Genomic DNA, 13,307 nt, shown 5'->3' with positions numbered 1-13,307 from the left:
GTGGTATTAACAGTCCATAAGTCACCCATCACATCGCTTTGCCGTGAGTTTTTTTCCGAAGCCACATAAAGCTCTCAAATAGTTGATTGTATTTCAAAGATGCTCAAAACTCATAAACCCGTATATACAACTGACTTCATAGAATTCAGAGCTAACCATTATTCATGAAAATGAACTGCAAAATCCAATTGTGTTTACAAAAAGATCATGATTACTCATTTTACTTCTCTTTGGAGATTTTTCTTCTTCACTGAAAAACTGAAACACTGTGTATTTCTCTTTTTCATTTAATTATGTTAAAACAAGGCGAATATATGCGGTTTTCTAGGATGTCCTTCAACGGAGTGTTTGGTAACAAGCTAGGGGTATTCCTAGAATTTTGCGTGGAACCAAGCTCTCACTGGGTTAGGTAAAATCCAATGCCTTGCAACTGCTGTCCCACGGGGAAATTTATTACCATGATGGATTTGTGCTGACTTTGGGTCTGGTTTTCCACCTCAGAAATCTGGTTTTGTCAACACATCTCAAGCAAATGCATTTTTCATGACATTGACTCTAAACCCAGAAAATACTTCAGTGTCACCTACTGTCAGTAAAGTCTGTCTCTTTACCAGTCGACATAGAAAGTAGATTGGTGTCCACAGAGTCATCGCAAGGGAACCTACCCTAATGAAATGCTCTAAATCTTATGTCAGACCCAATAGCCAAATGCATTTTTAAGGAGAGATAATTCTACACATAGAAACATTTGATAGCTAAAATCACTTTCCTCTGGGTATCACCGGCATTTGCTTCTGTGTTTTCGCCATAAATGAACTTTGGCTTTTTAGTAAGTAAGAACTTTAACGTGACTACACTTAACTGTGGATTTCCTAAAACAGCAGGTTCGAAGGAGAAGAAATTTGTATCGCTGCTGCGTGAAAAGTTCACAGACAAGGAACATCAGTGAGATAAAGAAGTAGAAGCCAAATAGCTGAAATCTGAGGAAGACAGCAGCTACGGAGACTAAGAAAATCATTAAGGCAGGCAAGTGCACATTTTGTCGAATTTCGTATTTCCATCTGCATTGGCATCACTTACACGTTTCCTATTCTAAGTGCCTTCCTCTTTCCTTACCCATTTTACTGGACTGCGACTCGGAGCTGGTCTAGTACTTTCACTAATTACCTCAATGTACTTCAGCATTGATCTAGACAGTCATATTACGTATCAGGTTTAAATCTTTCTGACGCAGTCTATGATTTTTCTCTCTTTCAAAAAGAAAAGTCTCATTTCTTACATATTCATATTCTACAGCCTATAGTCAGGGTTAGCATAGCTCCTAGTACCAATAACAGGGCGATCAAGGTAGGCCGTTACTGGACATTAAATTTTAAATTTAAATTCTCAAGCAGATGAAGACAGCCTGTGTGATTAGCGAGACAATTCAAAGGTTAAGAGTGCACACACTCTGACAGAGGACTGAGCGTGGGTCCCAGTACTTACATCTGCTGGCTCAAACCACGTATAGCTCCGGTTCCAGGGGGAGACTATGTCTCTTGCCTCGGCTGACAGCTGTACTTTTATACACATGACCCTCCTGAGCTCATACATACGCAAAATTGTAATTTGTACATCTAAAACAAATAAGAAGAAACCCTATTTTACTCCAGGAAGGACTTTATAGGGTTCACAGAAAACACAGAGGAAGAAAAGTATCCCTTTGTTATCAAAGGTTCAGGGGTGTTGGTGGAGGAAGGCAAGCACGGACACGCTCAGTTCGATCACGGCTCACACAGGTGCGCATAATGGAGCAGGACACAGAGCTGCTGTGGATTTTGGAGGATCGCATGACTATTATAGGGCCCACAAGCCACACTGGTAGCTTGAGGTACTTGTCCTAGTTAGGGTTTCTATTGCGGTGAAGAGGCACCATGACCAACGCAACTCTTGTAAAGGAAAATGCTTAGTTGGGGGCTGTAGCAAGTTAGTGTTCGAGATTACAGGGCTACAACACGCTAGCTTACAATTCAGAAGTTCAGTCCATTATCATCATGATTGGAAGCATGGTAGCGTGCAGGCAGACAACAGGAAGTCAAGTGAGACACTGGTCGCTATCCTGAGTATAGGAAACCTCAATGCCCACCGCACAGTGACACATTCCTCTAACAAGGCCATACCTACTCCAACAAAACCGCACCTCCTAATAGTGCCGCTCCCTATGGGCTTATGGGAGGCGGGCAGTTACAAACTACCACAGTACTTTAGAGGTCCTCAAGTACTTGTGTATGTTAGTAACCACAGGAATAACAGGAGCAACTGCGTTACTTTAGTATTTCCTTATTGGCAGACATGTGATTGACAGGTGCCCTCAAACCAAAGCATGGAAACCAAAGTGTGTCGGAATCTTGTAATCCTTTGAAGTTAGAGAGTAAGATATAAGTAACAACACCTTCATTAAGTGGCTGAACAATATGGGGGCAGAGCACTTAAAAAAGAGCTTCAGCACTTTGTTTTTGGAGTTTGTTAAAGCAAAATGTGTCGTTCCTGATCTGCTTTCATCCTTCCTAATGCCAATACAAAGTATAAAGCAGAAATGCAATAAAACATATCCTAAGGAAATCGATGCAGATTTATAGTTACATGCTTTTATTTATGCAAGTGAAATACTATTGGAGTATTAACTTTAGCAGTGTCAACGGAGAAGAATAGACAGTGAAGGATTCGAGAGGCACTTTTGAAGTAAACCATCTATTGCTGGCGGTTGGACACAAACACCACAGTGAAAACGCCTACTCTGTGTAGGCTGAGAGTGCGGTCATCAGAAGTTGAACAGGGAATAGAAGCCACGCTTTCTCGGGTTGAGGAGAAGCTAATAATAAGGGCAGAAGGGTACTAGCACAAAAGATGACACATTGGCTTTCAGTTGGTTAAAGAACAAAGAGGACGGTTTCGCGAGGGTGATCAGAGCCAGGCTAACACTGCATTACTTCCTTTACTGTCCTTGTGACAAAACACCATGACTAAGACAACTCATAGAAGGGAGGGTTCCTTCGGCTTGCGGTTCCAGAGGCGTGCGTTTCTATGGTGTGAGAGAGCAGACATCGCAGCAAGCAGCAAGTGTGACGTCGGCAGGAAGAGAAAGCTGGGAGCGCACATGTTATACCACCGGCAGAAGCGGAGCGAGGAAAACTGAAGTCGTGGAGACTTTTACGTCTCTAAGCTTTCCTCCAGCGATGTACTTCCTCCTGCAAGACCAGACCCCCTACACCTCCAGCAGTCGGGCCACTAACTGGGAACCAGGTGTTTAAATAACCGGGGCTGTGGGAGACATTTCTCGTTCAAATTTCCTCAGTAATACGGTATTCAAGTGGGAGATAAAGGTAATGAAAAAAAGTTGAGGGAATACTTGTCACAGGCCAGTTGGAGAAACCATGGAATTTGAAACATAGACTGATATCATCAAACATATTTAGCATAGTACATGGGACATATTCGGGTCTAAATAAGGACTCACTGAATGAGCTAAACTGATTTTGACAAACGTTCTCAAACCAAATATCCTGAAATATCAAAGTACTTTATTCACATGTCTTGACCACTCTGTATTAATTAAGCATCTCGGGGCTGGGCTTAGGTAAAGATCTAGCTGCATAAGCCTTATGACTCATTGTCTGCCACCACAAGCCACGGGAAAAGCCAGATACTGTAGTATGACTGTAACCTCAGCGTTACTTCAGCAAGGTAGGGGTCAGGAGCAGGAGGAGAATCAGCGGGAAGCTTTCAGGTCTGCTGGTCACAAGTGCACAGAGTGGGGAAAATACCAAAGAAACACCTCCCCTCAACAAGGTGGAGGGCAGGAAAGACTCCCGATGTTTGCCCTCTGATTTCCACGTGTGCACGGTGGCGCATCAGTGCTTACAAGCATGCATACATTCTCATATGCATATTTACCTGCTAAATTGTCAAGTAAGTGAATTAAAAAAATCTGTCACAAAATACATTTAAAACTCATTTTCAAGTCACTGCATTCAGGAATGTTTTATTTTGTCCTCACCAACACATGAGGCGTTCCAGTACCAATATTTTTTTTATCAGTTCATATTTCAGGAAGCTAGAAGAAACATTTTTTGCCCAAACAAATGATTGAGGTGATTGGTATGCATAGAAACCCCATGTGTGACTGTTCTATTAGGCACAGTTTTTATGACTGGACCTCACTACCTGGAAGGCAAATCAGGAACATCAGAAATTCAAGGCTATCTACAGCTGCAAAGTGAGTTCTAGGCCAGGTTTGACTACAGGAGGTTCTGTTCTCAGCAAACAAACAAAAAAGAAGCTACACCAAGCAATCACCTCAGAAAACAAGATAGGACAGAGGTCAGTGAAATATCATGGAAGGTTATGTGCTTATCATGGGCAAATCTACACACCCAGCCCCCAAATAAATTCTAAAACTTAAAAAGAAAAACAAAATAGGCAAGTAGGATAGCACATGCCTGTAGCCCATTCGGCACTTGACTACAGGATAGTCAACTGTATGTTGAGTTCAAGGCCAGCCTGAGTTACGTGGAATCCTGTCTGAAAACAATAGGTAAGAATATCTGTTTTTAGTTAACATATTATAGCTGATTTTATACTCCAAATACTCAAAACCAATCATACTAGCCCAAATTAAATCTCACCCTGATGACTATGACATGTGCAAACACAATTCCACTCAAGTTCAGCCTCAACCTCAGCCCTGGCCATCTCAGACCGTGGAAATTCTCCAGAGTTGCATGCCATCTCCTAGTGTGTTTCCTTACTCTGGATTTCTTCACCAGGATGCCGCCGCCTAACACTTACAGTCAAACATAAAGAAGCCAGACTGGTGCCTCAGCACCCCGGAGACTGAGGCAAGGGAGACAGGGAGCTTGAGGCCAGCCTGGGCTTCAGAGACCAGCTTTTACCATAGCAGGTACAGGCCTGGAGAGATGGCTCGTGCTTAAGAGAATTGGCTGTTCTTCCAGAGGACTGGGGTTCAGCACCCACATGGCAGCTCCCAGCTGTCTGTAATTCCAGTTCCAGGGGATCTGACACCTACGCACAGACACGCAGGCAAGGCACCAATGCCATAAAAAATAAATAAGTCAGTAAATAAATAAATAAAAAGGTGCTGTTATCTCTAGCACTCACTGTCTTGAATATGTTCTGTTCTTAGAGATGGAAGAGGAAGCGTCTTAATATGAACTTGTCACAGTCCTTGACTACTTACTTCTAGACATAATCTCCACCGACTCTTTCTGTCTCTGAGCTTTCGCCTACGTTTCTCCGTATTCAAACCAGCCAGACATCTCTAGGTACCTAACATCAGTGATTTGTCACACAGACCCCCCAATCAACCTAAGACCACCGCGGTGAGCTTAAGCCTCTGCGCCAGGCATCTGCCTTGTAACTGGGGGACTGTGGGGTTTATTGTCTAAGCCAGGACACATTTGAAAGTGCTAAAATGCTAAACCAGATGGTACCTCGGCATAACAGGCATAAACTAAGGATGTGTGGCCGTGATACTCATGATGGTAAGACAATGTGATAAATGCAAGAATAAAAGTTTAAACACTTTGAGGTGGAGGCATGTTGGGTGCAATGCACGCAGGGTTCAAAATTTGTTTTCAATCAAAAACATCTTTAAATTGTTTTTCAGTTGGAATCCATGATTTAGAAAAAAAAAAAAAGGCAAAATCGCCCTGTGAGGCTGGGACCATTTGTATCATGCACGCCTCATAGCTCAGCCCTGGCTTGAGACAGAAACTCACTTTTTGGAAATGTGTCTTGTTAGTAGTTCCCAGTAGAAAACAAAATGTCAATTGCTATATGGGTTTCAGAAATCTCGTACTTAATTTACAATGATGTTGAAATAAGAATTGTAGATTACATGGTTATTCTTTTTTTTTTCCTTTAGAAACAATCTTTTCTTTTTTTTTCTGAGACAGGGTTTCTCTGTGGCTTTGGAGGCTGTACTGGAACTCGCTCTTGTAGACCAGGCTGGTCTTGAACTCACAGTGATCAGCCTGCCTCTGCCTTCTCCTCAGTGCTGGGATTAAAGGCATGCACAACTACAATCTTATTTTACATATCAATCCCCCCCATTCCCTGGCCCAACCATCTTCCCATGCCCCCCACTGATACCCCCAACCCACCCACCCCCACTCCTCAAGGATAGTGAGTTCCTCCACAGGGGACCATCAAAGTCTGTCACATCACTTGGGGGAGGGCCCAGGCCCTCTTTCATGTATCTGGGCTGCAGTAGTATCCCTCCATAGGAAATGGGCTCCCAAAGTCCATTTGTGCTCTAGGGATAAACACTGGCTCCACTGTTAGAGGTCCCATAGACTGACTTGGCCTCCTGGCTGGCATCCACATTCAGAGATTTGGTTCAGTCCAATGCTGGTTCCCCAGCTTTACAACCAGGTTCTCTGTGCTCTCATTAGGTCAGATCAACTGCTTCTGCAGGTTTCTCCAGCACTGTCTTGGCTTCTTTGCTCATCATTCCTCCCTCCCCACAACTGGATTTCAGGAATATGGGTCAGTGTTTAGCTGTGGGTGCCTGCTTCTGCTTCCATCAGTTACTGGATGAAGGCTCTAGGAATGGTAGCCAAGATTATTCTTCCATTCTACTTATTTGGCTAATAGCTTTTATTTTATAACTCATTTAGCACTTACGAGATTTTCTGAAGACACCTGTAATTTTTTTTCTATAAAGGACAAAGACTTTCTGAAGATGGAGACTATTATTTTCTCATAAGTAAATGCACATCTCAGGGTTAGAGTTGGAAAATTGTGATTTATTGTAATGTCAATGGCAGTGGCTCTCCTGAGACTAAGAAATAAAATGTATGCACAGAAATGAAAGAGATTCTATGCTTAAAAAGGCACGTGGTACAATTTCAATTCTTTGTTCAGAAAAATATTTGCGTGGATTATATTTCAGTGGTTGCCACATTTCCTAAGATTATATGGATGGAAGTTCTGCAAAAAGATAACTCAAATAGCTAATTATAATAGCTACAGCTGGCTTATATGATGATGTTAGAATTACAGATTGCCTGAGTTGAAGCAGGGAGACAGGAAGTGTAAGGCTTGACTTGGGTTAAGTAGCAAGATTCTAGGGAGGAAGGAGGAGGGGGAGCAAGAGGAGGAGAGGGAGATAAAATGTAACCCAATGAGAGGGTGCTTGTCCAGCACGTCCGAGATGTGTGAGGCCCTGAGTTTGGTCTCCAGCACAAAGCCAAAAGATAAAATCCACTTATGTCCTTAGAAAAGTCACCTGGATATAATGTCTTCAAACACAGCAGTGTTACTCATCTTTAACATCCTCCCTTTAGATTTAAAGAACACTTATCTAAAAACAAGAACTTGGCCCTCACATGGTCAGTACAGAGGGAACCCCAGATTCTGCGTTTAAATGATTGTAAATATTTCTGCATCATCTTGTACAAGCTATCACAGAAGACGAAGTGATTTTCTTCTTTCATTTCTAACCTCTATGATGGATGTAATTTCATTTGGGAAAAATATCTCAGTTCTGTTCCAAAGAAGTCTGATTCGATGAAGCAATTTAATTCTGCATTGCAGAGGCTTGAGGCCTAGCTGATATGTACCTGATCATAAGTGTGTTTCTATGGGTGCCTGTGTTTAGTACTCATCCCCATGGATATTATTCCAAAAGCTTAGTTTGGAGACTAACCTCCAAGATTAACAGACCCAAGAATTCTTATGTATATTTATGTAAATGTGAATAAAATTGAGCCAAGGCTTGGTTGGCTCTGTGTGAATTCAGATGATCAGACTCTTGCTGTATTCTGTACATCTGGAGTACAAAGCAATGTGAGGGAGAAAAGAGATGAATTATTTAGGGCACTTGCAGGCGGGCCTGTGAATAGAGGCCGGTGACTTGCGTCCTCCTGAACAGACCAGTGCCTAGCAAAGAATTCTTTGGAAAATTGAGAACTTGCTGTGCTGTGGTTGTTAGTTCTTAACCCTATTGCTAAAGAAGAGACACTTGCAACAAAAGACGCTAGACAGCTTTACTGAAGCGACTCTTTGCACCAAATTTTGCTCTGCAGAACGCTATCAGTATCTCGCACTCTGCCCTCTCGTGGCTATTTCAAGGACTGCAGATTTTCTTCCCCAAAAGGATTCATTTCCTTGATGTTGTAAAGGTTGCCCTAATTCTACCTACTGCAGGTTTTTTGTTTGTTTTGTTCATTGTTGCTCCCAGAATGACAAACTATTAGCATGCAGGATGGTGACTGGAGGTATACTTCATTTAAAGATTGTTCTAATGGGCAGTGTAGTTGAAATTACAGTCTCAAAGATATGTCAACAAAAATGTGTTTCATAAAACTGAGAGGGGATTTATGAATTGTTTTGAAAGTAAATGGTGAGGTCTATATTGGCATATTAGTGTTTATGGGATATACCTTATTAGGAAATGGAAGTGTCCTCATGTCTCCATATATACAGATTATGTAGGTAACTTAAACTTCCAGTTCTGGGATTACAGATATAAACCCCATATTAGCTTTAACCTTCTTTTTAAAAGGAAACTATTTACATATGAAATAACGTGTTTTTATTCTTTTTATCTTTATGAAAGCATAGAAAATCAAAACGAAGCCGGGCGGTGATGGCGTACGCCTTTAATCCCAGCACTCGGGAGGCAGAGGCAGGCGGATCTCTGTGAGTTCGAGGCCGGGCTGGACCGACAGCCTCCAAAATAATACAGAGAAACCCTGTCCCGTAAAACCAAAACAGAAAAAAAAATAGAAAATCAAAATGATGGTGTATGCATATAATCCCAGGATTCAGGAAACTCATGCTGAGGCAGGAGGTTCACAGGTTAGAGGCCAGTCTCAACAACAGACTTAGTGAGTTCTGGAAAAGCCTAGCTACACAGAGAAACTCTGTCTCAAAGCAAGAACCAAACAAGCTAAATCATCATCATACTTTTAAATAGAGTTATTCTCGACACATTTCTTTATTTCTTAGGCTTTATTTTAAATGTGATCTTTTAAAAAGAAATCGTATGATTACATTTTAAAGTCTAATACATTTAGACTGAAAAATTACTGAGTAATCTATCTCAAAGTTCTATTAAGGAAGAATGTCCATTCTGGAGTCAGCAAAACCCATGGGATATGACATCAGGTGTCAACCACACCCTGAAAGAGCTTACTCGTCTTGCTTTCAAGTCAACTTACAATTAGATTGTAAATGCCATATCATAGTAATATATTGTTAAGATGCAAACCTCATTTTCATTAGCTAAAAAAAAAAATGTGTGTGCTCTTTTTTTCTCAAAATTATGTTTGCATGGGTGCAGTACCTGTGGAAGCCAGAAGAGGGCTGTATTAGATTCCCTAGGAGCTGGAGTTGCAGGCCTTTGCCAGGCACTGAGGAATGCTGATGAGTGACAAGGGTGGGATCCTCTAAGAGCAGCAAGCCTCTAACCATTGTGCCACCTCTCCAGCGCTTATAGTCTTCATAGCAAACTCATTTGTGATTCAGATAACTAATACCCTTCGCAGAGCTCATGGTCTTGAACAAATGCAAGCGAAATTTCAAATAAATATTAAATTCTCTCCCAGCACTCGGGAGGCAGAGGCAGGCGGATCTCTGTGAGTTCGAGGCTGGGCTGGACCGATAGCCTCCAAAACAATACAGAGAAACCCTGTCTCGTAAAAAACAAAAACAAAAATTAAATTCTCAGTGAGAGGCAGACTTTATTTTGGTAAAGTCAATAGAAAATGTAACCAGGCATGTAGAGCCAAGCTATAAATGCGAGCAGTGCCGGTTATGAAGAAGTCAAAAAATGGTTTAAACTTGGAAGAAAAACAAAAGATTATGGCTTTGAAGGTGGGGAGTAGAATTGGGGTGTCACCTAGTGAAAATGTACTTGTCCAGCATGTATAAAACCCTGGATTCAATTTGAGAGACAGAGGGAGGGAGGGAGAACTCGCAGGAGTATGAGTTTCAGGTATGACTCTAAAGCTGATCTTAAGTTTTCAATTTCCCTGCCTCAGCCTTCCAGGTGTTAAGATTACGAGCACTCTGGGCCTAAAATGTGTTGTCAAGAAAAATACAATTTTGGAGGATATTTGAAGATAGAAGTTACCTGCGATTGCATTCAGAATCAATGTTTGCTACTCTAAAATAAAAGGAAGTTCACGTAACATTTCCGTAAGTATTCTGCTTCCATACATATGTCTTTGTGACTGAATATAAAATTAATACGTACATACAAAATAGCTTATGCGAGGCAATTTCTTTTCTAAACTGGATTGCCAGGTCAAGGTCCACAGTGTTTATTTGAACCAGCCTCAGATCTCATTTTCATAAAAGATCCCTGGAGGCTATAGTCATACATGGTTATTTCAGCCTTCACAAACGCAATACAGCACAGGAACCAGGACTGACTGTAATAGGCAACACAGAACAGTGACAAGACTCAGTCTCTCTCACAGTGACAAGACTCTTTCAGGTAAGAGATTAAAACATTGCTTCCTTTTCATAAGGCTGGTGTGTGTGGGGGATGTCTTCACTCTCCACACTGTCATTCAAAAGGTTTCTTGGATAGGAACAATGCTAGCACCAACTCCTACCTCCACTACTAATATTCACTATAAAGGAGCACACATTATATGGGTAGTCTGACCAAAACTTTCTATGACTAGTTTTCAAAGCATCATAGTTCAAGTCCTGCTGTTCTACCTCAACAGTGTATTAATGCTTATATTTGTTTCATCACAGGGGCTAAAGGCTGGTTCATTCACGCATGTCACAGTGGCAATATATGCCAAGTTAAAACTAGATAAAAAAGTCAAAATTAATTTTTCTTGCTTAATATGCATGGCTTGTGTGGCAAAATGTTAAGAATCATCCAAATATTCATACACAAAGATTATATAAGTAAGCAAATGACAATCCAACAAATAAAATTTCTAAAGCTTCAGAAAGATTTTTCAAACAGCTAATATCTTTACATTTTAAGTTTCAGTATTTGCTGCTTATTAAACACACAAGAAGTCTCTTATTGGTGGCGTTTGCAGGAAAAAAATAAAGACTAGTAATATTACTTGTTCCCATTTTGTTATAAAGTGGAAATTTTGTAAATTAATTATGGTGCATGACATACAATATGTGTGACAGTTTTCTATGACAAAATGTGGAATGTATTTATAATTTACCAGGAAGGTTATGGTCAGTTTTTGAAATGTTTAATGATATCTGCAAATGAGTATCCATTCATACTTCAGAATGACAAATGAAATGTTGTTTAGCACAGAGTTATCTATTCCTTCCTGGTTAGACCAGAGTGAGTCTTTATATTAGGAAATGAATTCTGTGAATTTCTGAAGTATAATTTTATTTGTGTACTGTTTTGTGCATACATCAGGGGGTTCAAAACGTTTTGTTTCAAAATTAGAGCGTGTTCAAAAGTCAGATACTCTTTATCATTTGAGATCTTTTTTTTCAATAATGTGAAATTGAATAGCCAAAAGTGACTAAGAGAACTAATTATTAAATACAGTTTCTTAATTGTAACCAACATAATAAAAACTTTTGAGCCTTTGGCTATGATTATTTAAAGTGGCATGTGTGTTTACTTTCATTGTTTTCCCTTTTAAATTAACAGCACAGTGCCAGAAATCCTGAACAATGAGAATGACCCAGACACACTCGGATTATTATTTACGAGGAAGAAGGGCATCCCTCTAACTTTTCTTGCTCAGGCCTCTGATGTATTTCCTCTTTAGCATCTATGTTTAAGCTAACGCTGGCGGTGGGGCGTGAAGTGTCTTATCCACCTCCCTCTTGGGACCTCTCCATCTTCAAGGTGAGGTCTGAGGTGATATTAAAACAAGACTGCCTGCTGAAGCATTGAAGCCAGGCTAAATTCCTGTGAGATTCCAGGACCTTATCTCTGCCCTAAATGCCGCCCCTGCCCCCATCCGTCTTTATCTCAGACGCTTTACAGAGCCTTGGTACTCAGGGTCTATTGCCTTTCGCCTGCATCTCAGGACCAGCAAATCTGCATTAGCTCTCAAGGCCTGCAGTTCAGGCCAGCAGTTCGGACTAGGGAAGGAATATTCACGACACGGAGGAAGCTTTGTGACTTGTAATGAGGGCAGACATGCCGCTCTGACTCCAAGGAAAACCTGCCCCAAATACTGACACAGGCCTCTTTAAATGTTTGCAATCGGTCTCAGCTTGCAGTTTTGTTTGATAATAGAAAACAAAGCAACAAAACCAGTTAATTTTTAAAATGATGCATTGAGAGACGGACCTGAAAGCACCTAAAAACATCAAGTTAGTTTCCACCCACTCTACCAGAGGCTGGGTGGCGGAAAGCCGCAGAACTGGAGTGTTACCGGGAGCCTTTGGGGATGGTGGGAGGAACGCGCTTCACAGCTGACTGCCTTAACAAACAAAGCCGTGTGCTGCTGAACGGAATTAGTATTCCTTCGTCCTTGAGGGCGCGGTTTGGCTTCTTGCTTTTTACAGGTACTATGGATGCTACAGCCACTGTCCGAGTTCCGCAGGAGATTGCACCTTAAATCAAATGCTTAGGAATAACTCTCCCCCTAGACAAAGGACTCTTCCCTCTCCCACCGCGGAAGCTACTCCTGTTCAAAACCAGGGTGGGTCATTTTTACTTCAAGCTATTTGCCCAGGAGCTCTGTCCCTGCCTGCAAACGCCGCGTTGCGCACTAGACTCCTGCGAATGCCCCAGGGAGCCTGCGGGCCTGGTGGAAGTGGGCATGGTTACAAAGGACCTGGGCGGCGGGGGGTTCAACGGAGGAGGAGAAATACCGAGATCCCTGGGGCCTGGGGCTGCAGAGCGCAGGACCGGGGCAGACCGGTGCTCTGGTCTGAGAGTTAAGTCCAGCGCTGTTCGCCACGGTCCGACAAACCAGATGTGTAGCCCAGGTGTGTCACACGCGCAAGAGTCACCATCAGCGCTGATGGTGGATTCAGCGTCCGAAGGTAGTCAGAGCCACCCCATGAGCCGGTTAACTGCGGGGGGTTACCTGGAGCGAAGCTTCCCAACTCCGAATCTCTACCAGGGCTATTTCCACAGACCGGTGTATACACCTTTAACAGAGAAGCAAAGGGTGGGGCTCAGGTCACCTGTTATGTCTGCTAGCGACACTTGATCATTGTCCTACAATCAAAGAATGCGGGAGTTTGTTAACTGACACAGTTAGGTATCTCGGGAAAGCTGACCCCCTCCAGGTTGTAATGATACGCTCGAGGTTACACAAAGTTGTGTCTAATCCCAA

The 13,307-nt window shown here is 42.0% G+C and overlaps 1 long non-coding RNA gene across 1 annotated transcript; it reads left to right on the top strand.

Annotated features, from left to right (window-relative positions):
* Positions 1–3,119: 3,119 nt before the first annotated feature.
* Positions 3,120–12,636, top strand: LOC121139150. The gene is made up of 5 exons (XR_005876005.1): positions 3,120–3,362; positions 5,183–5,378; positions 8,621–8,703; positions 10,047–10,203; positions 11,660–12,636. It is a non-coding gene; the product is annotated as an uncharacterized LOC121139150 (long non-coding RNA).
* Positions 12,637–13,307: the final 671 nt, after the last annotated feature.

This window comes from Mesocricetus auratus, unplaced genomic scaffold (genome assembly GCF_017639785.1).
Source record: "Mesocricetus auratus isolate SY011 unplaced genomic scaffold, BCM_Maur_2.0 Super-Scaffold_6731, whole genome shotgun sequence".
NCBI lineage: Eukaryota > Metazoa > Chordata > Mammalia > Rodentia > Cricetidae > Mesocricetus > Mesocricetus auratus.
This window is presented reverse-complemented; position numbering and strand designations above follow the sequence as displayed.